The sequence below is a fragment of the Anser cygnoides genome, unplaced genomic scaffold (assembly GCF_040182565.1).
Source record: "Anser cygnoides isolate HZ-2024a breed goose unplaced genomic scaffold, Taihu_goose_T2T_genome scaffold_42_1, whole genome shotgun sequence".
Classification (NCBI taxonomy): domain Eukaryota; kingdom Metazoa; phylum Chordata; class Aves; order Anseriformes; family Anatidae; genus Anser; species Anser cygnoides.
The window spans coordinates 1,211,838-1,239,180 of record NW_027103066.1 but is presented as its reverse complement, the minus strand read 5'-3'; the positions used below and the strand labels follow the sequence as shown (position 1 = coordinate 1,239,180).

Here is a 27,343-nt window from a genome sequence, read left to right as displayed (position 1 = left end):
GTGTCACGGTTACTGCAGACAAAATGTTTAAGACAGAACAATTAAAACAAGCTTTTAACATGACTTTCAAGTAACATCTTTTTGCAGTTCAGAACTGTTAAGTCAACTCTTTCACATTGTCTACCTTGTATATCTTAGATACCTCTGAGACAGAGCAGAAGAATTAAAACAGAATTGAAGTCTTCCTTTTTATACCCTAAGGTTGTACAAGTTAACAGTGAACTCATCACTCTTAAAAGCAAGTCTATATGGGATCAGAATGAAGGTTAATCTAGCCTAGTATGCTGTCTCCAGCAGCAGCCATAAGCTGGTGCCTCAGGAAGAGTAAGAAAAGGACAAGCATATGCAATGCTTCCTGCTAACGCTCTCCCAGCATCCTCCCATGTTCAGCTTAGGAACTTCCTAAGCCAGAAGTAGTTTCTGTGCATTTAGGAAGCCTCCATGGCTTTCTTTTCTATGAATTACTCCAATCTTCTTTTTTGAATGTAGGCAAACAATTGGCATTTACATCTTCAGAAAAGCAGTTTCACTGATCAAGCGTTCAGACAACAGGTTGTTACAGATTCATAACCCACTACAGGAAAAATTGCTTCCCTTCATGTGCTTTGATCTAAGGTCCCTCTCTATTTGGTGCCCTCTTGTAGAAAGAGGCTCTCGTCTGTAGCTATCAAGACTGCTGCTCTTGCAGTAAAGAGCATTTCCTTGATATACTGATATTTAGTTCAATTTAAATGCATGCTATATCAGGTAATTCAGTGTCACTGACTACTAAACCATTGGTTTATGTGAATAGTACTGGAAGTTTTAATAGATGGGACAGACCTGTGGAGTTGTTCCTGGGAGAAACAGTTATTGTGTGCTACTGTAAAGAGCAGTACATCCTTAATCCTGGTAACTGACGGAGTGTATGGTATCCCATTTGCTGTATCTTCTGTAAGTGGGAATCAGTTAACCACTTTTGCATGAATGTGCAGTTCCATTGTGTTTATTGTAGACTAAAGGAATGTTTTTGGGCAACTATGCTTAAGCGTATGTTGCTTACCTAAATCTTTCCCTGCCTTATTTCACAGCAACACGTTTCTATGCCCACCGCGAGTACTTCATCGGTTGTGTATCCACATTACAAAAGAAAAGCCACTCTATTTGTCTGTTTTGTGATCCTGGCACTAGAAATACCTCTGACTGTGCTCACTAAGAATGACCACCCATTTATCTCTATTTATAGTGACTGGTTGATTGCAGGTTCCTCACTAAGCATGTGCAGATGGAAGTGGGAAAGGGTTTTCCCTATTCTTCCACATCAAAGTATTTTGGCCTTTTTTCTACCTCTTCCAGAATTACCTGTTGACTTTGCCAAGACATCTGGAATGAGTACATCTGAGTTTGGCAGTCAGGAAGGTCTGTAAGGGCAGAGAGTCTCATCCACATTGAGAAATTAGTAGGAAATAGGCTGTAAAAGACTGTAGGATTTTTCTCACCTTTGGTAGTTAATAACACATACTAATCTGAAACCTTCATGGCATACTGAGAGTACCAATTGTTTCTGTCTGTGATGCTGTTTTCCAAATGCTTACCCTTGTTTATGTTTCTATAACTCAACTTTTTTTTTAAAAGTATGGGCTGTTGGCCTGTTTCTGAACCCCCAGCTGGGACAGGACCAGTACACGGCTCTCCATCTGGCTGCTACTCTTTGACCTGTGTGGCATGGGTGGGCCGACCACCACTTAAAAGCTCACTCTGATTTTTTCCAGAGCATCCGGGCAGAGTCCTCAAGGGAGTTCCAACAACCACAGGATAGCAAACAACCCCAAACCTTAAGTTTTTCAAGCCTGTGTGTTTATTATGTTTCCATTGCAAGGAAAGGAAGTTTGAGAGGTGAGTTCTGGAGAGAGGAGAGAAAATGGAGACTCTTCCAGTTCTGCAGTCCCTGAGATGGTACACACACATACCAGCACTTTTCCTCTCAGTGTCACACTAGTCAAGGGATGATCAACTCTTTCTTGCAGTTTAAACTAGTTACAGTGCACAGATTTTCATATTATGGCTATTGTCAAACTTAGGCATGGAAGTAATAGGTACCTCAGAAGTAAACAATAACAGGCTTATAAAATTATAAAACTGAGATTTCTTCCATTCCCACTAAGGCTCTTCTTTCTTTCCTTTGAACCGGAAGACATGGGTAGAGCTTTCAAGTTCTTTTTGACAATAATGGAAGGTCAATGGAAACAGTGTGAGAATAGGAGGGATGAGGAATGCTGAGAGAGGTAAAGAAGGAGGTGAAGGGGCAATGAAAACTGAGGATCTCATATGATCTCAGTTCCCAGGAATAGGGACTTAAAGTAAATACATACAGACAGGCAGACAAAAAAATAATTTGCTCGTTGCAGAGAGCTCCTCTTAGAGTCTTAGTCCAGAAAGGTAGATTCTTCTTGTATTCACTTCACTAGAAGAACCAACAAGGAATTGTTGTTGGTTTATTACAGCAAGGTAATGTTCACTGTATTTGTGTTCAGTCTATGAAAGCATTATACCTTCAAGATGTCCAGCATCCCTACAAAACCATTTCTCTGACTGCTAGTTTAAAAAGGGATTTCTTCCCCTGCCTTTTGTGTGAAGTTTCTACACTAAAATGAGAAGTTTTGAAACCAAACCTTACAGCACTTACTACAATTTGGCTTAGGGAAAATAAGAAGTGTTGTATGCGTCAGGGAGCAGCAGACTCATTTTCTGTTATGCTTCTACCTTTACTGACACATACAGACCTCAAGTATTTCAAGACAAAAATAGGAGGCAGACAGCACACCCACGAGCAAATGCATTATTGCACAGCATTGCCACAAGGGGTAGCAAGAGCATTTCAATCAGTTTTGTTGGATAATGGTGAATGAGCGAGGACAGAAGGCTGGATGTGTTCACTTTGCAGAAACAATCACAGAGACTGAAATTCTGAGAAGTGCCAGCTGGAAACAAACCTCACTTTGCTGGGCAGACAAAACTTTAGGCAGTGAATAGTTACTCACTGTTTATTTTTCTTCAGCTTTCCCTCCATCACTGTGCATGCGTCTAGCACAACAAAGGCTACCTTTGCTTGTATGCAACAAGCAGAATTGTGCACACCAATCAAGATGATTTTGCTAAAACAGGAGCTTTTTGGGAAAGGAAGCATAACAATGCAAGGATCTAGCGGTGATGACTTGTTTCCTGTGCCACAATATTCTGACATATATCAGAATCTGGCACAGCTGAGGAACAAATATGGGTCACAAAGCAAGGCAAGAACTAGAAAAGTACAGCCTCCAGCATACAGATGAAACACAGAAGAAAGAAATGCTTAGGAGAGCTGAAAAATCTGAAATCAGAGGGAGAAAGATACACAGGGAAGAATACACAGGGAAGGATGGTTATGTATTTTAAGTCACTCTTTCAAATCTGTTCTGACTCAACAGTGGTTAACGGTACATGACACTTTGCAGACAGGTGCCTCTGTTAGAAGTTTTATGCCTTGAAGGATACCACGGAGAAATGCTCTAAGAATCAGATTTTTTTTATAGATTCCTCCTTTCACATCTAATTGCATTGCCAATAACAACTTGGGCCTTGCTGATCAAAGCTTCTGGTATCCTAATGAATATCTCCATACTTTAAATGTTGAAGTCACCAAAAGCTTCCTAGTGTTACTCATGTGATCCAAATTGCTCCCACACCCCATTTGGAAGTGAAAGTGCCTAGAGCATTTGAATTGCCCACACCAGAAACTCTGTTTGCTTTCTTAAAATTGGAGAAGGTTCTCTAGCTGAAAGTCATAGGCTCTGCAGAATTGCCAAGTGATTCTGGAGGGGAGTTTCTTTAGGCTCAGTTTTGGAGAAGTCTGGGCTTGACCATAATCTCCTGTGTTTTAAAAATATCCTTTCACTTCCATAGACAGAATGGCAAAGTCACGTCAAGTTAAATGAGACTGATTTTTCAAGCTTTCAGAAAAGCACAGCACCTTTTTCCTCGAGACTTTAATTCCAAAATAATTCATATCAGAGGCCAATTAAACCATAATATACTCAGATGATTCTGCCTTCCCTTGTCTTACAAGTAACATCTTTATATTTCAGTCCTGAACACAGACTTTAACAATACTTATGCCTTTCATAAGAAGTTAAATAGCAATATAAAATTCTTTCCTAGGGTCTGGTAATTTCATTCTCTCTTCTTTTTAAGGAACCTTCTTCAGGCTTATCAACACCTGTTGGCAGCAAGTGTATATTTCTGTCCCTTAGCCACAAGAGCAGCTTTAGAAAATGTTATAACTGATCCTTACATTTAGTGTTTATCATATAAGTACTTATTCTGCTGTCCTGCTGACCCTGTAGTTCTACAAAGATTGTCAAGTCCAACTACCTGACCACTTCAGGGCTAACCAAAAGTTAAATCATTTTATTGAGGGCATTACCCTCAATACTTTTGCCTCAATATTACCCTCAATACATTTGCCTCTTGGCCACTGACAGGCACAGGGCATCAACTATCTCTCTAGGAAGTCTGGTGCAGTAAAGGCACACCATCACAGTTAAACATTTTTCCTAATGTCCAGTCTGAATCTACCATGGTGCACCTATGTGCCATTCTCTTGCATTCTGTCATGGTCTCTGTCCCTGGTTATCAGAGAGAAAAGACTGGCAAAAAGATCTTTGCATATAATCTATCATCATGAATCATACTGATGACTATTTAACAGGAATTATGTTAATCGTTAAAAAACTAGATACACAACAGGAAGACAGGAAACACGGGTTCTATTCTTAGCTTTGACATGAACACCCTGACTTTGAGGAAGCCAGCTGACCTCTTCCACTTTATATGTGTGGGAACATATATGGCCTTAATGACCATAATACTTTTATCTACATCTTCCTTGAAAAGCATTGAATATCAGTCTGGTTGCAATAAGAGTCTGAGGAGAGGACAACAGGATTGTTGCACTTACTCCTTCATGAACCTCTAGATACTGTACTTTTCTTTCATTAATCCCACTGCGAGTAATTAATACATTGGTATCCCAGCTCCCAGCCTAGTGTTTGCACAGCTATTGTGCACGTTTTGCTAGAGGAGAGATGACCAAGTAGTGCAAACTTGGTAGGGGTGTGGTTGGCAGCACTTGAAGAAGGAAAACTCACAACCATTGTGTTTAAAGTGAGCAGGAAGTTTAAGGAAAGAGGGACATTTGTATGTTTGTAGTGCAGATGCTTATTTGCAATCATCTGAAGTAGCTGCTAGAGACAAGAAGCTACAGCAAGAGACTTCCTACAAGCCTCCACAGATATTTGTGTAACACTTAAAATGGCTCACTTTGGGTTTTGTAAGCCACTCCCTTCCCCTCCTTTTCCCCCTCTACTATGCATGAAAGTTTAATGAATTAAAGATCTGACCCTGGGTCTTTAGAGATTTCCCATCTCTCTCTATTTCTCCACCTCTCCATCCCATACCAATACCATTACCACTAACAGGTCAAGACAGCTACAGACAGGAAAGGTCAATCTTTTTTGGTCACCATTGAAAAGAGGCAAACTGCCATTCTAAGAGTGAGGAGCATTCAGTCTCTGGTTGGAAAAAGTTTCAGGGAAAAGCCTGTTTCAGTGGAATTACTCTAAATTCTTGCACTCCAAAATGAAAGAAAAAATCAGAAAAGGACTATACTATTATGCCCTTCACTTGAAAAAAAAAAAAAAAAGGAGTTTGGCAAGAAAAGAAGTAGCTAACTGAAATGTACTTGGAGAGTCCCATCACTGAGGAAATGAGTCAGATCATGCTCCTGTATTCTTACCTTACACACCCAACAGGTAGGAATTCAAATCAGTTTTGTTGCATCCTCAATACACTGTGTATCTCCAACAAAGATATTTGTCATTCCGTCTCAGACCAGCTTTCTTAAGACCCTACACTTTTCTTGGTGGGATTGATAAAAGGAGGACAATTTCTATGCTAAAAATTAATGAAAGCAAAGAATTTTGTCTGAGGACTAGGAAGAACTTGTGGTTTCACACAGCTGCTGTACCTGGAGACACTGATTTAGCAAACAACTCCACAGAAATTCATAGCTGAAAGTGTGGCATGGAAGACCAAGTCATTTCTCACCTGCAACCTGGCAGTTAATGGTAACATTTGCTCTCTGGATTGTTTTCACCGTGCTTCCAATATCAACAGTGACAGCAGGCAACTCAGTGTTCATCACAGTAGCTCTTGATGCCTTTATTAGTGGCTTTCCTGTATAAAAGAAGCACAACAGTTTATCAGACCCAGCACACTAGACTCACACAGGACAGCTGGACTTGTACACTCTGTATGAATGTAGCTATATAGGATAGGTGGATAAGGGAAAACACAGAAGTATGTGACCACCTGCTCTTTATAATATTATAATGGCACTGGATTCTATGGGAAAAGCTGTCTTGAGAGTTAAAAAAAAAAAAAAAAGAAAGGATACTTAGTGCAGAGGCAGAACAACATTAAAGTCATGTGGACACATATGAGAACCAGCTGAATCAATAAACAGCAGTACAACTGGAACTGCAGCAAGATGTTTGCCTAATACTGCAACCAAAACACCACCCTTTGCCAAAGTCCAAACATAGTACAAAGAAGCCTGGGTGATGGCTACATGCACATTAGCAGTGCTGGATGTTTGGAGCAACGTCCAAGCTGTTTCTATACATCAATCATGTTTTCTTTAACCTATGGTGGAACCAATGGCACTGGGAAGACTTGACTGTACCCAAAAGGTTTTCTCATAATGGCTGGTATAAGAAGACAAGCAAGATCTTCTCCATCAGATAACCAGTTTGCTCTATCTAAGGCCTGTATTAACAGTTTTATGCATTGTATATCTCTAACAAAGATACCTGCTTCACCTGCAAAAAACATTTCAGATTGTTTTCAGTGTACTTCCAACATTGGTGACTGTGAACAAGTGGGTCAAGGTGTTCCCCTGCTGTTGTGCCTGTCTGTGTGGGGTTAGCTACGGAGTTGTTCGCCTTCAGTGACTCTAGGAGACTTCTACAGATTATACTGTAGGGGTACTGTAAAGGCATGCCAATATGACACAAAACTCAGAGATACCCAGGCTTAGCTCTGAGAGAGGGGAACAAAGTAGCAGAGGTGGCATACTTGTGTTAAGGCAACCCTCTCTCCCAGCCAAAATGCTTTGCAGGCAGGATGTTGGCAGAAGGGGAACAGGATGACAACATTGCTTTAAATTGTGCAGAGCTGGGCTATTTTTGTCTCAGTGCTGTATTTTCAAATTCATCTTTATCCAAAAATCTAGAAACACATTTTTTTCCCCTTTAAATAGATGATCAGATACAAAACAGGATCAAATGTTTTCATTTGGCTCTAGAAGTTGGAGGTTTAAGGCTAATGTCTCCCCCAGGTTTCATTTGTCCATTAATTTGGAGGTAAGCAAGGAAGAAAAGCTGGAGGTGAGGAAAAGAATTTGGTTTCATTGAGATCATGCAGAGTCCTGAAAGTTTAATTCAGCCTAAAGTATTATTATTTTTTTCCATAGAGCCATATTTCCAGGACTTTTAAAAGATGTTTTTCACTTGGAATTCCTGTCATATCAGTATATATATATGCATATTTTACTTTCTGTGCCTTTAATGATTAAGAATAGTAAAGTAAAATATTACATTTTATTGCTGAAATATTTCCAAAAGTTTTGATGTCTAAACCATAAAGGAAGAAATATTCTCTAGTTATTCTCCAGTTATCCATCAGCCTTTTTTTTTCCTGATTGTGTTCCACAATCTCATCAAAAGATTAAAAGTCTGTTAGCTGCTGTCCTGGTTCCAGTTAGGACAGAGTTAAGTAGCTCATAGAAGAGGATATTTCAAGGACCCAAAAGGGTTCCGCTGGGCTTTTGGCATAGCTGCTTTGGAGACAGAGGACATTAAACAGTTGTCTACCTTGCCTGGTCTCTCAGAGGACCCTTCTGTTGTGGGGTTGCTGAGGGTTGAAGAACAGCAAGTGCCGATCGCTACCACAACTGTGCACCGGCGGCAATATCGCACCAACCGAGACTCCCTGATTCCCATCCATAAGCTAATTCGTCAACTGGAGAGCCAAGGAGTGATCAGCAAGACTCATTCACCTTTTAATAGTCCCATATGGCCAGTGCGAAAGTCTAATGGTGAGTGGAGACTAACAGTGGACTATCGTGGCCTGAACGAAGTCACGCCACCACTGAGTGCTGCAGTGCCGGACATGCTAGAACTCCAGTATGAACTGGAATCAAAGGCAGCCAAGTGGTATGCCACAATTGATATCGCTAATGCATTTTTCTCCATCCCTCTAGCAGCACAGTGCAGGCCACAGTTTGCTTTCACTTGGAGGGGAGTCCAATATACTTGGAATCGGCTGCCCCAGGGGTGGAAACACAGCCCTACCATTTGCCATGGACTGATCCAGTCTGCGCTGGAGCAGGGGGAAGCTCCTGAACACCTGCAGTACATCGATGACATCATTGTGTGGGGTGACACTGCAGAAGAAGTTTTCGAGAAAGGGAAGAAAATAGTCCAAATCCTTCTGAAGGCCGGTTTTGCCATAAAACAGAATAAAGTTAAAGGACCTGCACGAGAGATCCAGTTTTTAGGAATAAAATGGCAAGATGGACGTCGTCAAATCCCAATGGATGTGATCAACAAGATAACAGCTATGTCTCCACCAACTAGCAAAAAAGAAACACAAACTTTCCTAGGTGTCGTGGGGTTTTGGAGAATGCATATTCCAAATTACAGTCTGATTGTAAACCCGCTCTACCAAGTAACCCGTAAGAAGAATGCTTTTGAATGGGGCCCTGAGCAACGACAAGCCTTTGAACAAATTAAGCAGGAAATAGTTCATGCAGTAGCCCTCGGGCCAGTCCGGACAGGACAAGATGTAAAGAATGTGCTCTACACCGCAGCCGGAGAGAATGGTCCCACCTGGAGCCTCTGGCAGAAAGAACCTGGGGAAACTCGAGGTCGACCCCTGGGGTTTTGGAGTCGGGGATACAGAGGATCTGAAGCCCGCTATACTCCAACTGAAAAGGAGATATTGGCAGCATATGAAGGAGTTCGATCTGCTTCGGAAGTGGTCGGTACTGAAGCGCAGCTCCTCCTGGCACCCCGACTGCCGGTACTAGGCTGGATGTTCAAAGGAAGGGTCCCCTCTACACATCATGCAACTGATGCTACATGGAGCAAGTGGGTTGCACTGATTACTCAGCGGGCTCGAATAGGAAACCCCAGTCGCCCAGGAATCTTGGAGGTGATTATGGACTGGCCAGAAGGCAAATACTTTGGGATATCATCAGAGGAGGAGGTGGTTCGTGCTGAAGAAGCCCCCCTGTACAACAAGCTACCGGAAAATGAGAAGAAATATGCCTTGTTCACTGACGGGTCCTGTCGTATTGTGGGAAAGCATCGGAGATGGAAAGCTGCTGTATGGAGTCCTACACGACGAGTTGCAGAAGCTGCTGAGGGAGAAGGTGAATCGAGTCAGTTTGCAGAAGTAAAAGCCATTCAGCTGGCTTTAGATATTGCTGAACGAGAAAAGTGGCCAGTTCTCTATCTCTATACTGATTCATGGATGGTAGCAAATGCCCTGTGGGGGTGGTTACAGCAATGGAAGCAGAACAACTGGCAGCGCAGGGGCAAGCCCATCTGGGCTGCGGCATTGTGGCAAGATATTGCTGCCCGGGTAGAGAACCTGGTTGTAAAGGTACGCCATGTAGATGCTCATGTGCCCAAGAATCGGGCTACTGAAGAACACCAAAACAACCAGCAGGTGGATCAGGCTGCTAAGATTGAAGTGGCTCAGGTGGACCTGGACTGGCAACATAAAGGTGAATTATTTATAGCCCGATGGGCCCATGACACCTCAGGCCATCAAGGCAGAGATGCAACCTACAGATGGGCTCGTGATCGAGGGGTGGACCTGACCATGGACACTATAGCACAGGTTATTCATGACTGTGAAACATGTGCTGCAATCAAGCAAGCCAAACGGTCAAAACCTCTTTGGTATGGAGGACGATGGCTGAAATATAAATATGGAGAGGCCTGGCAGATTGATTACATCACACTCCCTCAAACCCGCAACGGCAAGCGCCACGTACTTACAATGGTGGAAGCAACCACCGGATGGCTGGAAACATATCCTGTGCCCCATGCCACCGCCCGGAACACTATCCTGGGCCTTGAAAAGCAAGTCTTATGGCGACATGGCACCCCAGAGAGAATTGAGTCAGACAACGGGACTCATTTCCGAAACAACCTTATAGACACTTGGGCCAAAGAACATGGTATTGAGTGGGTGTATCACATCCCCTATCATGCACCAGCCTCTGGAAAAGTTGAACGATACAATGGACTGTTGAAGACTACACTGAAAGCAATGGGTGCTGGGACATTCAAAAATTGGGATACACATTTGGCAAAGGCCACCTGGTTAGTCAATACCAGGGGATCTGCCAACCGAGCTGGACCTGCCTAATCAAACCTGTTACGCACTGTAGAAGGGGATAAAGTTCCTGTAGTGCACGTAAGAAACATGCTGGGTAAAACAGTCTGGGCTACTCCTGCCTCAGGAAAAGGCAAACCCATTCGTGGAATTGCTTTTGCTCAGGGACCTGGATGCACTTGGTGGGTAATGCAAAAGAATGGGGAGGTCCGGTGTGTACCTCAAGGGGATTTGATACTGGGTGAGAATAGCCCATGAGTTGAATTGTAGTATGTTAATTATTATATAATAATGTATGTCATCACTACCATGATTGCTATATATCATAGATGAAAATGGTGATTAATTAGAATGTATTGGACAGAGTGTAACCTGAGCATGACATAAATGGTATGGAATAAGGGGTGGATATCTGTCCTGGTTCCAGTTAGGACAGAGTTAAGTAGCTCATAGTAGCTGGTAGGGTGCTATGTTTTGGATTAGGATGAGAAGAGCGCTGATAACATGCTGATGTTTTAATTGTTGCAGAGCAGTGTTTACACCAGGCCAAGGACTTTTCGGCTTCTTGCTCTGTCCTGCCAGCGAGCAGGCTGGGGGTGCAGCAGGAGCTGGGAGGGGACAGACCCAGGACAGCTGACCCAAACTGGCCAAAGGGGTATTCCATACCATCTGACGTCATGCTAAACAATATATAGGGGTGGCTGGCCGGGGTGGGGGGGCCGGCTGCTCGGGAATAGGCTGGGCATCGGTCAGCGGGTGGTGAGCAATTGCATTGTGCATCACTTGTTTTCTTACACATTATTATTGTTAATACTATTACCATTATCACTATTATTATTATTATTGTTATTATTATTTTCCTGTCTTAATAAACTGTCTTTATCTCAACTCACAGGCTTCACTTTCCCGTTTCTCTCCCCCATCCCAGAGAGGGAGGGGGGAGGGTGAGCGAACGGCTGTGTGGTGTTTAGCTGCCAGCCGGGTTAAACCACAACAGCTGCTTAACCAATAAGAGTATCAAACTATTGAAAAAAATGGAAACACAGTCCACTGCCATTCTTCCATGCATGTGCTAAACTAATCAGTAAGTTCTTCAATGAACTAAAGTTTCAGTCCCAGTCCTGATTCATCTAAAGGTGGTCTCAGCTTTCCAATTTTTCTTTGAAAAAGTATTCCCATTATGCCAAAATGTGTTTTGTTCCAAAAACTACTCAGTATCTCTTTTTGATGTTTATGGCCTAATTTTATGAGGTTCAGCTCTTTACCTTGGATGGGAGATGAAAATGTATAGCAGCTCCTAAGCAGAGTTCAGCTCGAGTCTGGGATGCATGAATATTAATTCATCTAAGAAAGTTAAACTACAGCCTTGACAATTATAATAGAAAAGCTATTGGTCTTCCTCTGCCACAGCTGCAGGAGGCAGTGAGAAGGCTGTGTAGAATCAGGGAGGCTGAGGAGGAGTTAGACAGCTGGATTCTAGCACGGTCTGCAGGGGACCCACAGCCCACAGCCAAACAGCCTGAAACTCCCTCACCCGCACTCGCTGGAGGGAGGGGGCTCAATAAAGCTGGAGAGCAGAAGCTGGCAACAACAAGCACCAGCAGGAGGAAGAGTTTCCCTCAGAGCCTGAGGTGCCCTTACAGAACTGCTTCACCCCCCTGCAGACTGGAAAGGGAAGACCTGAGCTGAGTGAGTGGAGCTGAGTAAGACAGCCCAGTCTGCTCCCTGCGTAACAACCAATGCAACTAGGAAAGGAAGATGAGTGATAGTGGCAGGAGTCTTTCTTCTGAGAGGTACAGAGGCACGGATCTGACCATCTGCCGACCTAATCTGCTCTTGAGAGAAGTCTGCTGCTTACCAGGGGCTTGCATTAGGGATGTTACCAAAAGATTACCAAGCCTTGTACAGCCAAATGACTGTTATCCTGTCAAAATGAGGTGCAAGAAGGAAATGCAAGGGCAGTTGAAGCAATGACATGTTGCCTGGGAAGAGTACAGAAATACTGTCCGGATGTGCAGGGATGGGACCAGGAAAGCCAAGGCACAGATGGAACTAAGCATTGTAAGGGATACAAAAAATAACAAGAGGGGATTCTTTGGGTGCTTTGACCAGAAAAGAAGGCCAAGAAGAGTGTACGCCCTCTGACAGACGAGCAGGGAGCTCTCTCTGAGGTGCTCAACAACTTCTTTGCTTCAGTCATCACTGGCGGTCAGGCTTCCCACATCTCTTGTTTCCCTGAACCTGTAGGCGAGGGCTGGGGGAGCAGAGTCCCTCCTACTGTAAGTGAAGAGCAGGTTCGAGACCTCCTGATGAAATTGAACAGGTACAAGTCCATGGGGCCTGATGACATGCATCCCAGGGTCCTGAGGGAACTGGCTGATGGAGTTGCCAAGCCTCTCATATTTCAAAAGTCATGGCAGTCAGGTGAAATCGCCACTGACTGGAAAAAAGGAAATATCACTTCCATTTTTAAAAAGGTCAGAAAAGAGGACCTGGGGAACTACAGACCTGTGAGCCTCACCTCTGTGCCTGGCAAGACCATGGAACAGATCCTCCTGGAAATAATGTCAAGGCACCCTGGGGTAGTTGGTTTACAAAAAGCTCAACATGAGCCAGCAATGTGTGCCTGCAGCCCAGACAGCCAACTGTGTCCTGGGCTTCATCAAAAGCAGTGTGGCCAGCAGGTCAAGGGAGGTGATTCTCCCCCTCTGCTCTGCTCTTCTGATATCCTACCTGGAGCCCTGCATTCAGCTCTGGGCCTCCCAGCACAAGAAGGACATGGATCTATTACAATGAATCAAGAGGAGGGTCATGAAGATGATCAGAGGACTGGAGCACCTCTCTCTCCTGTGCAGACAGGCTGAGGGAGTTGGGGTTGTTCAGCCTGGAGAAGAGAAGGCTCCGGGGAGACCTTATAGTGGCCTGCCAGTACCTAAAGGGGGCCTACAGGAAAGCAGGAGAGGGACTCTTTGTCAGGGAGAGGTATGATAGGAAAACGGGGAATGGCTTTAAACTAAGAGGGGGAAGATTTAGATTAGATGTAAGGAGGAAATTTTTTCCTATGAGGGTGGTGTTGCACTGGCATAGGTTACCCAGAGAAGCTGTGGATGCCCCATCCCTGGAATTGTTCAAGGCCAAGCTGGATGGGGCTTTGGGCAACCTGATCTAGTGGGAGGTGTCCCTGCCCATGGCAGGGGGGTTGGAATTAGATGATCTTTAAGGTCCCTTCCAACCCAAACCATTCTATGATTCTATGATTCTATGTATACATAACGCCCAGTTTATTTTTCTATAGCTTCACATGAACTTGTCTCTGCAAATTACCTTGTGCAAAGACTACATTTTTTAAAATGACTGGAGCAACATGGACAGGATAGCAGTTTTGACTGACCATTTTTTAACTTCATGTTCAGTTTCTTGCTGGTGCAACACAAGAAGTTTACTGTGGAGTTGCTCCTTGTAAAACACTACAGTGCTTTAGCAGCAGCACCATTGCCCTGCTGCTCTGGCTTCAGCAAGATATCCTGACCTACAGTAGTGCAAAAAGTAGTGCATTTTCTTGGTTGTCTACATGTAGTAAGTAGCTCTTCCTTTTCTATCCTGCAAGATTCAGATGTTCTCTTTCTGTGGGACAGACAAGGCCTCCTTCTTGTTGGCATATTTATCATGAGAGCTTCGCTTCTGGCCATTGATGTATACTTATATTTCCTTTATGCTCACCCAGCCCCAGATTCTCTATTTGCTAACAACAACAACAAAAATCAAGCTCATAAACAGCTACTCCTCCCTCTAAACACACATGGATACACTGATAGGTGATGGTCATGGCCTGCACATCGGAGGCATTCAAATGCTTTCACATTCTTCAGTTGGAACAGTGAAATGGAGAGATCTGAACAGTCAATAAGCTTTCTAGCATTCCTGATCATAGAATCATAAAGGTTGGAAGGGACCTTCAAGATCATCTAGTCCAACCATCACCCTACTACCAATGTCACCGACTAAACCATGTCCCTAAGTGCCAGGTGTGTCTCCTTTTAGCTTTGTGATAAATAGGATCCTGCTTTCTCCAAAATCTCTCTGTCTTGTCACAGTCCTTAACTGTAACTCTTTTATCTTCGTCTTTACCCAATTGCCTCTCATTCATGTTTGCTGTTGTGTGCCTGTCCTACCAATCCAGATGTGTTTGAGAGCCTGCTGACACTGCCTACCAATCTACTTCAAAGAAGCTGGATTCATGCATCACTTCTGGATTTCCCTTGAGTTGCATTTGGGTGGGATTTCTTTGTAACTGAATTCTAAACTAACAAAGGATATTTAGTCTGCTGTAGAACTGAACCGTTACTAGAGAAATATAAGTATAGAAGTTAATGTATTCTGAACCTCTGTTTGACAGTGATTGAGAGTGCCAGCTATACACGTGCCACAGTGGATCAAACACAATACAGAGCCTGGTCCTACATGGGACTAGTTCTTCATCTCTGGTATTTTGTAGGCTTCTTTAACTTTCAGTTGAGTAAGTTCTTGGATCGGTCTGTCAGACTTGAAAAGACCAGCAATAGGTTTAAAACAAGGCATACAAATTGGGGAGCTTTAACTGCACTGCCCATAAGTGAGAATAACGAGAATATGCAGTTTCTTGAGAGTACATTTCAGTTTTAGCAAGTGAGAAAAAGTATTGATCATTTGCATAAAGACACAAATGTCATGAACTGTCTGTGAAAACTGGACTATGCCTCAGGGCTTTCCAAAACACATTCCCTGAATTTTCACTGACTTGTACCTCTGTTGAGCCACCTTCCCCAACCACCTTCCAGATCCAGCTGTTATCCCGCAGACTATTTCTCTCCAGAATCGCACAAGTGGCAGGGACCATTGTGCGATCACAGACAGTGAACCATTACCTGCTAGAGTGACAGCAATGGACACAGAGTCGGATCCCAGAGCATTAGATGCATTGCAAGCATAGAAACCCACATCAGCCTCCACAGGCGCTAGAATCTGCAAGGAGTCATCAGGCTGAAGAAGCATCCTGGAGTAAAGCAGAAAGAAGGAGATAGAGGTCTCTTAGTTGGTGTGAGCATTAATATATTTACTAGGATTTTTACAGATTTAGGTGATCTTTAATTTATTATTTTTACAGTTTAGGCCCTAAAGTTATATTTAAAAGTCTATTAAGAAGTTCAAAGTCTCACATTGTGACTGTAAGCTGTGATTATTTAAACTATATTTTAATCTAATTCCCACTTCTGCTAATGTTGCTATGTGTATTAGAGAATGATTGCCCTGCATCTAGGACATCTGTCTGTGGCAAGTGAAACCTATTCCTTTGCTTTGTCAGTTCCTATGTGATGTTGTCAAATGACTTGCAAAGCAGGAGCAGCAACAGCAAAGAAAAAGACATATTGCATGTAAGAGTCATAAAACCTGCTGAAGCTGGGCAGAAAGAAGTGAAGTGTCTCATGGGCTGAGTATCAGAGCCTGAAATAGACTCCAGATTCTTAGATTACTAGGCAGTTTGTGCAAACTTAGTAGTTTTGTTGCTCCCCTAGTAGTCAGTGAAGATAGAAAGGAATACTCAGCTCCTCCTTGGGCTGAGTGAACCGTCTCTGCCAATAGGAAGAGCTGACTGTGATCTCAGTGCACTGCCCACAGTTAGATGGGACGAATACAGCCTTAACACTCTTATGAATTGTTTCTGTTCACAAATAATCCATTTTTACGGTGGCATAACTCCATCAGTTTGCGTTCATGTACCCTCATTTTCTGCACAGTGTATTTCATCATTACTGTTCCTTTCTCTTAAATTTTTAGCTGAAACTGTTGATAAAGCCTAAAGATAAATTACTTTTCTCATCAGAAACTTTCAGCAGCTGTTCTAAGTAAAACTCTTAGCTGGGGCTGTGATTGGCCTCAAGGGTGAAAGTAAGGGAGGGATATGCCTGTCAAACACATGCTAAAAAAGTCCGCTTTCAGATACTGGAACTGATGAGTTCCTTTCCCTCATCCCCTTGACTGAAAACTGTTGTCTCATGGGCTAAAAAGCAGTAGAAGAGTTCTTTCAAAACACTGTGGGTGGTAGCTGTCTAAAACAAACCACATTAGGGCCACGCATCAAAATATATTATAGAAAAAGATTGAGTTGAAATTCTTTTTTGACCCTTTTAAAGTAGTAATAATAATAATAATAATAATAATAAATAATAATAAAAGGAGAGAGCTGTCTTATGTCAACGGAATTTTGCATGTGCCTAGTAAAATGCATATTTACAAAACAAACATTAATCATCTTTAAATTGCATCTTTGCTTGCACAGCAAAAAAGAAAACAAAAAAACCCACCAAACCAAAGCAAACAAACAAAAACCACCAAAAACCAAAACCCACACACAAAAAACAAAAGAAAACCAAAAAACCTCCACCCACCAACCACAAAAACAGTGGTTAGAAGAATCTCTTCCGCACTTCTGATTTCAAGGTTCTTTTAATTTTTACCGCTTAGTAGGGCAGATTTCTAGTTAGCTACTGCTAACAATGCTAGTGTCCAGCAAATTTACTTACAAAACTTCTTTTAGCATGCATCAATATCATATATAAATTTGTTTTAGCACTGACTTACTCAGTCTCTACGTGGAATTCATTAGAGCTTCAGAATTTGTCGCAGTTATACCAGCACATAATAGTTAAAACTATGTGTGTACTGCTTGCATGTGTGCTAATACAGTATATGGGCTGATCAGTCAGTCTTACATAGAATATGCACAAACATTTAAAAAAATGCTTTTAGAAATGTTTCTGTCACTTTCAGGTTGAGAAAAAAGCTTTCTTAATATTATAACATGTAAAACAAAAAAATCATAATTTGTTAGCTGTTAATCAACTCTGGTGATGCAAATCTCTCTCTGCTAGTCTAAGGCACCACAGAATCTAGCACTTTTTTTTTTTTTTAGGAATAGAAATAGGCCAGATAGGTAACTAATTTTAAAAATAAAAATTCCAACCTAGATCCATCATCTCACCTTTTCATTTCACCTTTTAATGTCCTTCCCTAGAAAGCAAAAATCTTCTTCTCAATAATTCTACAATTTGTGTGTCACAATTTGGCACAGCTGCTTTTCTTGAAAGTAGATACTTTGTTATCCCCCTTTGTATAGAAAGATTTTGGCTGGATTCCCTATTTGCTCATAGATTGCTATTTTTGTTAGGTTTTGAGTTGCTTGTCAGCAGTGAAAAAAATACCAGCTGTAGTAATTTTTTCTGTCACCAACATGTCTTCAGAATCTCATTTATGGACTTAAAATAATAAAGCTTAATGTTTAATCAGCCTCATCTCAGTTGCTTCATACTGCATTGTCTCCAAGACACAAATATATTTTACATGACCTAGATCGGTGACTAATTCAGATGGCATGTAGTAAACACCTACCACAGACTCTGTACCATCTACTGTTTAGATTCTGCTTCATGTCTGCTTAGAAAATACACTGGAGTTATCGAGTACTGAAGGGTTTCCACTGGCGAAAGTCACAGCATACTTGGAAAAAAAGATATTTCTTGACAGTCTTACTGAGTAAAGCATAAATCCCTCAAAAATTTTCATGTTTAAAATTTCTTCCTAAAGAAGGTTTTATTTTATTTTATTTATTTTATTTTATTTTATTTTATTTTATTTTATTTTATTTTATTTTTAAATGAAGTGTTTTCCAGCATTTATAGAATTCTCCAGACTTTGGGATGGATACTGGCAGGCTCTGAAACTGCACTCAGAATCCATGCTGGTATCAACCCAACATTTTAACTTTAGAAGAGAATAGGAAAATCCATGTTAAATATGCATTCAGGTTGAACATGCAGACTCAAGTCAAGGATCTTTTACTGGAACCGCACAGATATTTTCAAATTCTGCAGCTTTTTGTATCATTTGATTTCATTCTACTGATAACTAAAAGCAAACATTTTTGTTAGGCCTGTGTTACATTTTGTTGTAACAGTACACAGACTGGGGCTAAACAAATTCATTTTTTGCAAGTAGATCTACATAGCGGTAGACATAAATGCTTTTCGGTGGATAGCACTGCTCATGGAAATAGGCGATAGAAATCCATTCATTTCTATGACACCTTTCTGTGACGTCCATGGCACGATGACAACATCCAGACAACACTCACAGCAAAGATATGTGAAAGTGCCTTTATACCAATATTTGATAATAGACAATTCAGATAGCCATCATCCAACCTAAAACCAATAGTTTACACTCTAAAAATCACAATACAAAACAACTACAACCAGTTTTGGTATACTCAGTAGGGCATGAGTTGGTCTGCAGCACGACTCTTTGACTCCTCTCATTGAAAGCACTGCTCTACCATACTGGTAGAGACGAAGGCACATGGAAAACTGGTTCTTTTTTTTTTTTTTAATTTAATTTATTTTTTCTTCATTCAAAGAATGGTAAAGTAAAAAAATAGACAAACTACAGAGCTGAAAGACAGCTCAAGTGTACCACACACAGATGACCTTGCAGTTTACAGCAATACACTGGGAGACTACTTAAACTGTGGCTTTCATTTACACAGCTGATTGGCAACCAGCAAAAGCATTATGAGCCAAAGCCAGAACATGGCTGTCAAGAACCCAGCAAAACATCCACGAACCAATTTTTATATGCACCATAATTTCTTAACTTCCATTAACTCCAAAGTTACAGATTCTGAGCATCTCTGAAGCTCAGAGCACTGCTTGTTTCCTTCCCTACCCACCAACCTGGAGGAAGCACAAATGATGAATACAGAAAGAATTTGATATAGTGAAAATTGCTTCAGCCATTAAGGAAGAGGTGTCAATGACTAATGCTACTAATCAGCAAATAAAATGTACTTTCCTGGGTTTTTCTGACAGAAAATTTAAGCTAACACAGTTACCTGATAATTCAGAAATACAGCATATCATTTAAGGCTGAAGTAAGGCCAAACTGAATGGAAAAGAAAAGTTGAAAGCCATTGTAAAGTAAAAGATGTATGTATATAATATAAACTAAAATTTCAGAAATCATAAGACTGTTTTATTCTCAACTAAATGCATCTGTCTGCTGCTACACCATGGCTGCTTGTGTGAGTTAAACTTGTAATTTTCTCATGAGCACAGTGGCCAGCATTAACCATACATGGACTTCATGTAACCTCACTTCCCCTTCAAGGATGCTACAGAAATCATAGTCGTTTTAAATAGAGAAAAAAATTAATCACTTAATGGCATAGTTCCAACAGGATGTAACCACTGGCAATGAAAATCTACATATGCAACTTCTGGGGGGCCAAGAAGATATTTTCACAGGATTATGGCCAAATAATGATATGATAGGCTCTAGTCTTGATTAAGACTGCATGAGATCTCCACAAGAGATACATTCGTGCTCTTAGTCTCCCCTTCCCCTGCAAAAGTCTCCACTCTTTATGTGAATGCCATGATACTTAATAGCCATCACACACAGAAAGAGAAAAGAACCAAAAAACTCCGTACATTAGAAAAAGCAACGATTACAGAATGGTTCAGTTTCCAAAGTGAAAAAGGAGTTCAGCTGATTGTGTAACTGCGCAGAAAGAGTAATGTGTCTTCACCAAATCAAGACTTCACTGACAGTCCACAGGCACCACACTGGAAATTAATTTTTACCTTGACTCTGTGTCTTCTCATTTCCAAAGCTGACCTGCTAACTACAGTCAGATGTCTTAACCGAGGTCACTGTCTTGTGCAGAAAGAGCTGCTAGCAGATCCTTGGAAGGCTTTGTTGTACCACGTCAGTTAACATGACTGCTTCATCCACAACCTATTCTTATATACCACTTCCTCACAGAACAGGACCAAAGCATAAAATCTGAAGTACACACATGAGAAAAAATGTATGTTATCAACACAGTAAAGTATATGACTGGCATTGAAATAATCTTTTTGTGTACTCTTGCACACATATAAATGGAGTGATCTGTACGTAAAGGCTACCCACAGGAAAAAGGTCATTATTTTTGTGGTACATTGATAGAAGTATTTTGTTACTCAAGTTCTCAGGCTACCTTTACGGGGAGAGAGCTCCACGCAGAGAGTTTGTACAAGTGAGGATGTACCAACTCATGTTAGATGACTAATGCTTAGACATCAGTGTGTTGAGATGACTGTGATAGCTCCAATTAGCCATTGAGTATGTTTCCACAGTAATAACCATTAAAATGACCAGCATTCATTTTCAAATGAAAGTAGCCAGTTCATGTTATGTCCTTTAGTACAGACACAACTTTGTTAAAATACTGGCTTATCTGTAACCATCCTCAAATTCAAATGATGTTTCCCTATTGTAGCTTTACGATAGGATATCCTGAATTGGAAGGATCAAGGATCATCAAGTTCAACTCATGGCTCCACACAGGACTACCTAAAAATTAAACCATGTGTCTGAAAGTGTTGTTCAAATGCTTCTTGAACTCTGGCAGGCTCAGTGCTCTGATCACTGCCCAGGGGAGCCTGTCCCAGTGCCCGACCACCCTCTGGGTGCAGAACCTTTCCCTAACACCCAGCCTGACCCTCCCCTGTCCCAGCTCCATGCCGTTCCCTCGGGTCCTGTCGCTGTCCCCAGAGAGCAGAGCTCAGCGCCTGCCCCTCTGCTCCCCTCGTGAGGGAGCTGCAGGCCGCCATGAGGCCTCCCCTCAGCCTGGGCTGAACAAACCAAGGGACCTCAGCTGCTCCTCATATGTCTTGCCCTCTAGACCCTTCATCATCTTCACTGCCCTCCTTTGGACACTCTCTAATAGTTCTATGTCCTTTTTATGTTCTTAACATGGTTTCCAGCCTCTATCAGAACATACACAGGGAACGGTGTTTATAATGCCCACGGAGTTTTACCCAGGGGCAGTTTTACACAGGGATACAAGCATGGAAGACAAGAAGCCTCACTACCTCCAAATTCTGATACAATAACCATGTTGGAGACACTCTGGTGGAGCACTGTGAGAAATGCAGTTCATTTCTCATGCAGGACTGTTGTGGTTTAACCCGGCTGGCAGCTAAACACCACACAGCCGTTCGCTCACCCTCCCCCCTCCCTCTCTGGGACGGGGGAGAGAAACGGGAAAGTGAAGCCGGTGAGTTGAGATAAAGACAGTTTATTAAGACAGGAATATAATAATAACAATAATAATAATAATAGTGATAATGATAATAGTATTAATAATAATAATGTGTATGAAACAAGTGATGCACAATGCAATTGCTCACCACCCGCTGACCGATGCCCAGCCTATCCTCGAGCAGCCGGCCCCCCACCCCGGCCAGCCACCCCTATATATTGTTTAGCATGACATCAGATGGTATGGAATACCCCTTTGGCCAGTTTGGGTCAGCTGTCCTGGGTCTTTCCCCTCCCAGTTCCTGCTGCACCCCTAGCCTGCTCGCTGGCAGGACAGAGCGAGAAGCCGAAAAGTCCTTGGCCTGGTGTAAACACTGCTCTGCAACAATTAAAACATCAGCATGTTATCAGCGCTCTTCTCATCCTAATCCAAAACATAGCACCCTACCAGCTACTAGGAGGAAAATTAACTCTGTCCTAACTGGAACCAGGACAGATATCCACCCCTTATTCCATACCATTTATGTCATGCTCAGGTTACACTCTTTCCAATACATTCTAATTAATCACCATTTTCATCTATGATATATAGCAATCATGGTAGTGATGACATACAGTATTATATAATAATTAACATACTACAATTCAACTCATGGGCTATTCTCACCCAGTATCAAATCCCCTTGAGGTACACATCGGACCTCCCCATTCTTTTGCATTACCCACCAAGTGCATCCAGGTCCCTGAGCAAAAGCAATTCCACGAATGGGTTTGCCTTTTCCTGAGGCAGGAGTAGCCCAGACTGTTTTACCCAGCATGTTTCTTACGTGCACTACAGGAACTTTATCCCCTTCTACAGTGCGTAACAGGTTTGATTGGGCAGGTCCAGCTCGGCTGGCAGATCCCCTAGTATTGACTAACCAGGTGGCCTTTGCCAAATGTGTATCCCAATTTTTGAATGTCCCAGCACCCATTGCTTTCAGTGTAGTCTTCAACAGTCCATTGTATCGTTCAACTTTTCCAGAGGCTGGTGCATGATAGGGGATGTGATACACCCACTCAATACCATGTTCTTTGGCCCAAGTGTCTATAAGGTTGTTTCGGAAATGAGTCCCGTTGTCTGACTCAATTCTCTCTGGGGTGCCATGTCGCCATAGGACTTGCTTTTCAAGGCCCAGGATAGTGTTCCGGGCGGTGGCATGGGGCACAGGATATGTTTCCAGCCATCCGGTGGTTGCTTCCACCATTGTAAGTACGTGGCGCTTGCCGTTGCGGGTTTGAGGGAGTGTGATGTAATCAATCTGCCAGGCCTCTCCATATTTATATTTCAGCCATCGTCCTCCATACCAAAGAGGTTTTGACCGTTTGGCTTGCTTGATTGCAGCACATGTTTCACAATCATGAATAACCTGTGCTATAGTGTCCATGGTCAGGTCCACCCCTCGATCACGAGCCCATCTGTAGGTTGCATCTCTACCTTGATGGCCTGAGGTGTCATGGGCCCATCGGGCTATAAATAATTCACCTTTATGTTGCCAGTCCAGGTCCACCTGAGCCACTTCAATCTTAGCAGCCTGATCCACCTGCTGGTTGTTTTGATGTTCTTCAGTAGCCCGATTCTTGGGCACATGAGCATCTACATGGCGTACCTTTACAACCAGGTTCTCTACCCGGGCAGCAATATCTTGCCACAATGCCCCAGCCCAGATGGGCTTGCCCCTGCGCTGCCAGTTGTTCTGCTTCCATTGCTGTAACCACCCCCACAGGGCATTTGCTACCATCCATGAATCAGTATAGAGATAGAGAACTGGCCACTTTTCTCGTTCAGCAATATCTAAAGCCAGCTGAATGGCTTTCACTTCTGCAAACTGACTCGATTCACCTTCTCCCTCAGCAGCTTCTGCAACTCGTCGTGTAGGACTCCATACAGCAGCTTTCCATCTCCGATGCTTTCCCACAATACGACAGGACCCGTCAGTGAACAAGGCATATTTCTTCTCATTTTCCGGTAGCTTGTTGTACAGTGGGGCTTCTTCAGCACGGACCACCTCCTCCTATGATGATGTCCCAAAGTATTTGCCTTCTGGCCAGTCCATAATCACCTCCAAGATTCCTGGGCGACTGGGGTTTCCTATTCGAGCCCGCTGAGTAATCAGTGCAACCCACTTGCTCCATGTAGCATCAGTTGCATGATGTGTAGAGGGGACCCTTCCTTTGAACATCCAGCCTAGTACTGGCAGTCGGGGTGCCAGGAGGAGCTGCGCTTCAGTACCGACCACTTCCGAAGCAGATCGAACTCCTTCATATGCTGCCAATATCTCCTTTTCAGTTGGAGTATAGCGGGCCTCAGATCCTCTGTATCCCCGACTCCAAAACCCCAGGGGTCGACCTCGAGTTTCCCCAGGTTCTTTCTGCCAGAGGCTCCAGGTGGGACCATTCTCCCCGGCTGCGGTGTAGAGCACATTCTTTACATCTGGTCCTGTTCGGACTGGCCCAAGGGCTACTGCATGAACTATTTCCTGCTTAATTTGTTCAAAGGCTTGTCGTTGCTCAGGGCCCCATTCAAAAGCATTCTTCTTACGGGTTACTTGGTAGAGCGGGTTTACAATCAGACTGTAATTTGGAATATGCATTCTCCAAAACCCCACGACACCTAGGAAAGTTTGTGTTTCTTTTTTGCTAGTTGGTGGAGACATAGCTGTTATCTTGTTGATCACATCCATTGGGATTTGATGACGTCCATCTTGCCATTTTATTCCTAAAAACTGGATCTCTCGTGCAGGTCCTTTAACTTTATTCTGTTTTATGGCAAAACCGGCCTTCAGAAGGATTTGGACTATTTTCTTCCCTTTCTCGAAAACTTCTTCTGCAGTGCCACCCCACACAATGATGTCATCGATGTACTGCAGGTGTTCAGGAGCTTCCCCCTGCTCCAGCGCAGACTGGATCAGTCCATGGCAAATGGTAGGGCTATGTTTCCACCCCTGGGGCAGCCGATTCCAAGAATATTGGACTCCCCTCCAAGTGAAAGCAAACTGTGGCCTGCACTGTGCTGCTAGAGGGATGGAGAAAAATGCATTAGCGATATCAATTGTGGCATACCACTTGGCTGCCTTTGATTCCAGTTCATACTGGAGTTCTAGCATGTCCGGCACTGCAGCACTCAGTGGTGGCGTGACTTCGTTCAGGCCACAATAGTCCACTGTTAGCCTCCACTCACCATTAGACTTTCGCACTGGCCATATGGGACTATTAAAAGGTGAATGAGTCTTGCTGATCACTCCTTGGCTCTCCAGTTGACGAATTAGCTTATGGATGGGACTCAGGGAGTCTCGGTTGGTGCGATATTGCCGCCGGTGCACAGTTGTGGTAGCGATCGGCACTTGCTGTTCTTCAACCCTCAGCAACCCCACAACAGAAGGGTCCTCTGAGAGACCAGGCAAGGTAGACAACTGTTTAATGTCCTCCGTCTCCAAGGCAGCTATGCCAAAAGCCCAGCGGAACCCTTTTGGGTCCTTGAAATATCCTCCTCTGAGATAGTCTATGCCAAGGATGCACGGAGCATCCGGGCCAGTCACAATACGGTGCTTTTGCCACTCATTACCGGTTAGACTCACTTCAGCCTCCAATACAGTTAACTGCTGGGATCCCCCCATCACACCATAAATACAGATGGGCTCTGGTCCTTTATAGCTTGATGGCATTAGAGTACATTGTGCACCGGTGTCTACTAAAGCCTTATACTTTTGTGCGTCTGACGTGCCAGGCCATCGAATCCACACAGTCCAATAAACTCGATTGTCCCTTTCCTCCCCCTGGCTGGAGGCAGGGCCCCTCTAGTCCTGGTCAGAATCTTCGTTTCTGTGTTTAAAGGACTGCCTGCTGGAAGTTGGAGCAGCAAACTTTTCAGAGAACCCCTTTTTCCCAATTGTTTTCTTTTGCAATTCACGTACCCGTGCCTCTAGGGTCGCAGTAGATTTTCCATCCCATTTTCTCATGTCCTCTCCATGGTCACGTAGGTAAAACCACAGGGTGGCGCGGTGTGTGTGCCCACCATATTGTCTTCCTTGCATAGATGAACGTTTACCCCTAATAGCTGAGACACTGGTTTGTACAGGTGGGGAGGAAAATAATCTTTTTTCAAGTTGGTGGATCTTTTCAGAAAGTTTCTCCAAAGTATTCTCTTTTAGCTGGTGAACACTGGTTCGTTCAGGTGGAGGGGAAGATAATCTTTCTTCAAGTTGGTGGATCTTTTCAGAAAGTTTCTCCAAAGCATTCTCTTTTAGCTGTTGGACACTGGTTCGTTTAGGTGGAGGGGAAGATAAATTCTCTTTAAGTTGGTGGAACTCTTCAGAGAGTTTCTCCACAGCCGAGACACAGGCCTGTAGGGAAGAGGAGAGATTTCCTTCGTACTGCCGGAGTATTTTAGTCACTTCATTCACTGTGGGATTCTCCTCCTCTTTCCAGGCTAGTATTGCCAATGAGTTGGCATATGATGATGGGGCACTCTGTACAAACTTCCGCCACATGGGTCGTGTACACCGGACTGCATCTGGATCTGTGGATGTTTGTGCGTCGTCTAGGTCCTTATAAATTACTTCCCGTATGGCTAATTCCCTCATGTACTGAATTCCCTTCTCCATGGTGGTCCATTTGCCTGGTAGACATACAAGTTCTTCCTTGAAGGGATACCTTTCCTGCACAGCTGACAGGAGACGCCTCCAGAGGCTGTGAGATCGTGCTCCATCTCCAATTGCTTTGTCAATATAGGCGTCCCTAGCAAGGGATCCCAGCCGCCTGGCTTCCTTGCCCTCTAATTCCACATAATTGGCTCCCGTGTCCCAGCACCGGAGCAGCCAGGTGACAAGCTGCTCACCTATACAGCGGCCAAAATCTTTTCGCACATCTTGTAGCTCACGCTGGTATAGGGTTCGGGTAGTTACTGTTGATTTTTCGACATCCTCATCCTCATCTTCATCCTCCTGCACCTTTGATGGCCCAGCCTCGTCTTCACTATGCCCAGACCTAGCAGAAGACTGTCTGCGTTCTAAACGACCTGAGTCTCTATACGATTTTTTCACCTTGTCTACAGGGGCAACTTGCACTGCTACAGGTCGTTTCTCTGACCCAGCCACAGGGTCTGCCACAGGGGTTGGAATACCCTCTGCGGGGTCAACTTGCACTGCTACAGCTCGTTTCTCTGACCCAGCCACAGGGTCTGCCACAGGGGATGGAATACCCTCTGCGGGGTCAACTTGCACTGCTACAGCTCGTTTCTCTGACCCAGCCACAGGAGTGGGAGCAGCTGCAGGAGCTGGAGCTGCTGCAGGGGCTGGAGTGGCTGCGGGAGCTGGAGCTGGAGCGGCTGCGGGAACTGGAGCTGGAGCGGCTGCAGGAGCTGTCACTAGGTTGATAGTAGCATCAATTGCAGCTCGATAGGCACAAGCCAGACCCGAGCACGCTACAGTGATTTGTGTCACTTTGGAACTGCCAGAGTCATGACACCTTTTTTTCAAGCATTCTGCCAGCTTTTTAGGATTTTGCAGTTGTTCAGGGGTGAATGTCCAAAACACTGGAGGTGACCACTGCTCTAGAAACCTGCCCATATCCTCCCACACTCCCTGCCACTCACAACTATCCCGCCTCAAGACAGATCTCCGGATGAGATTCCTAAGTAGTTGTTTAACCTTAAACAAAACCTGAAGCGCATTCAGGAGACATAACAACAAGAACATGCTGG

The 27,343-nt window shown here is 43.5% G+C and overlaps 1 pseudogene; it reads right to left on the bottom strand.

The window, feature by feature from the left end:
• LOC136789184 (ADAMTS-like protein 1) overlaps window positions 1–27,343 on the bottom strand; it is a 108,553-nt pseudogene that overhangs the window by 35,478 nt on the left and 45,732 nt on the right.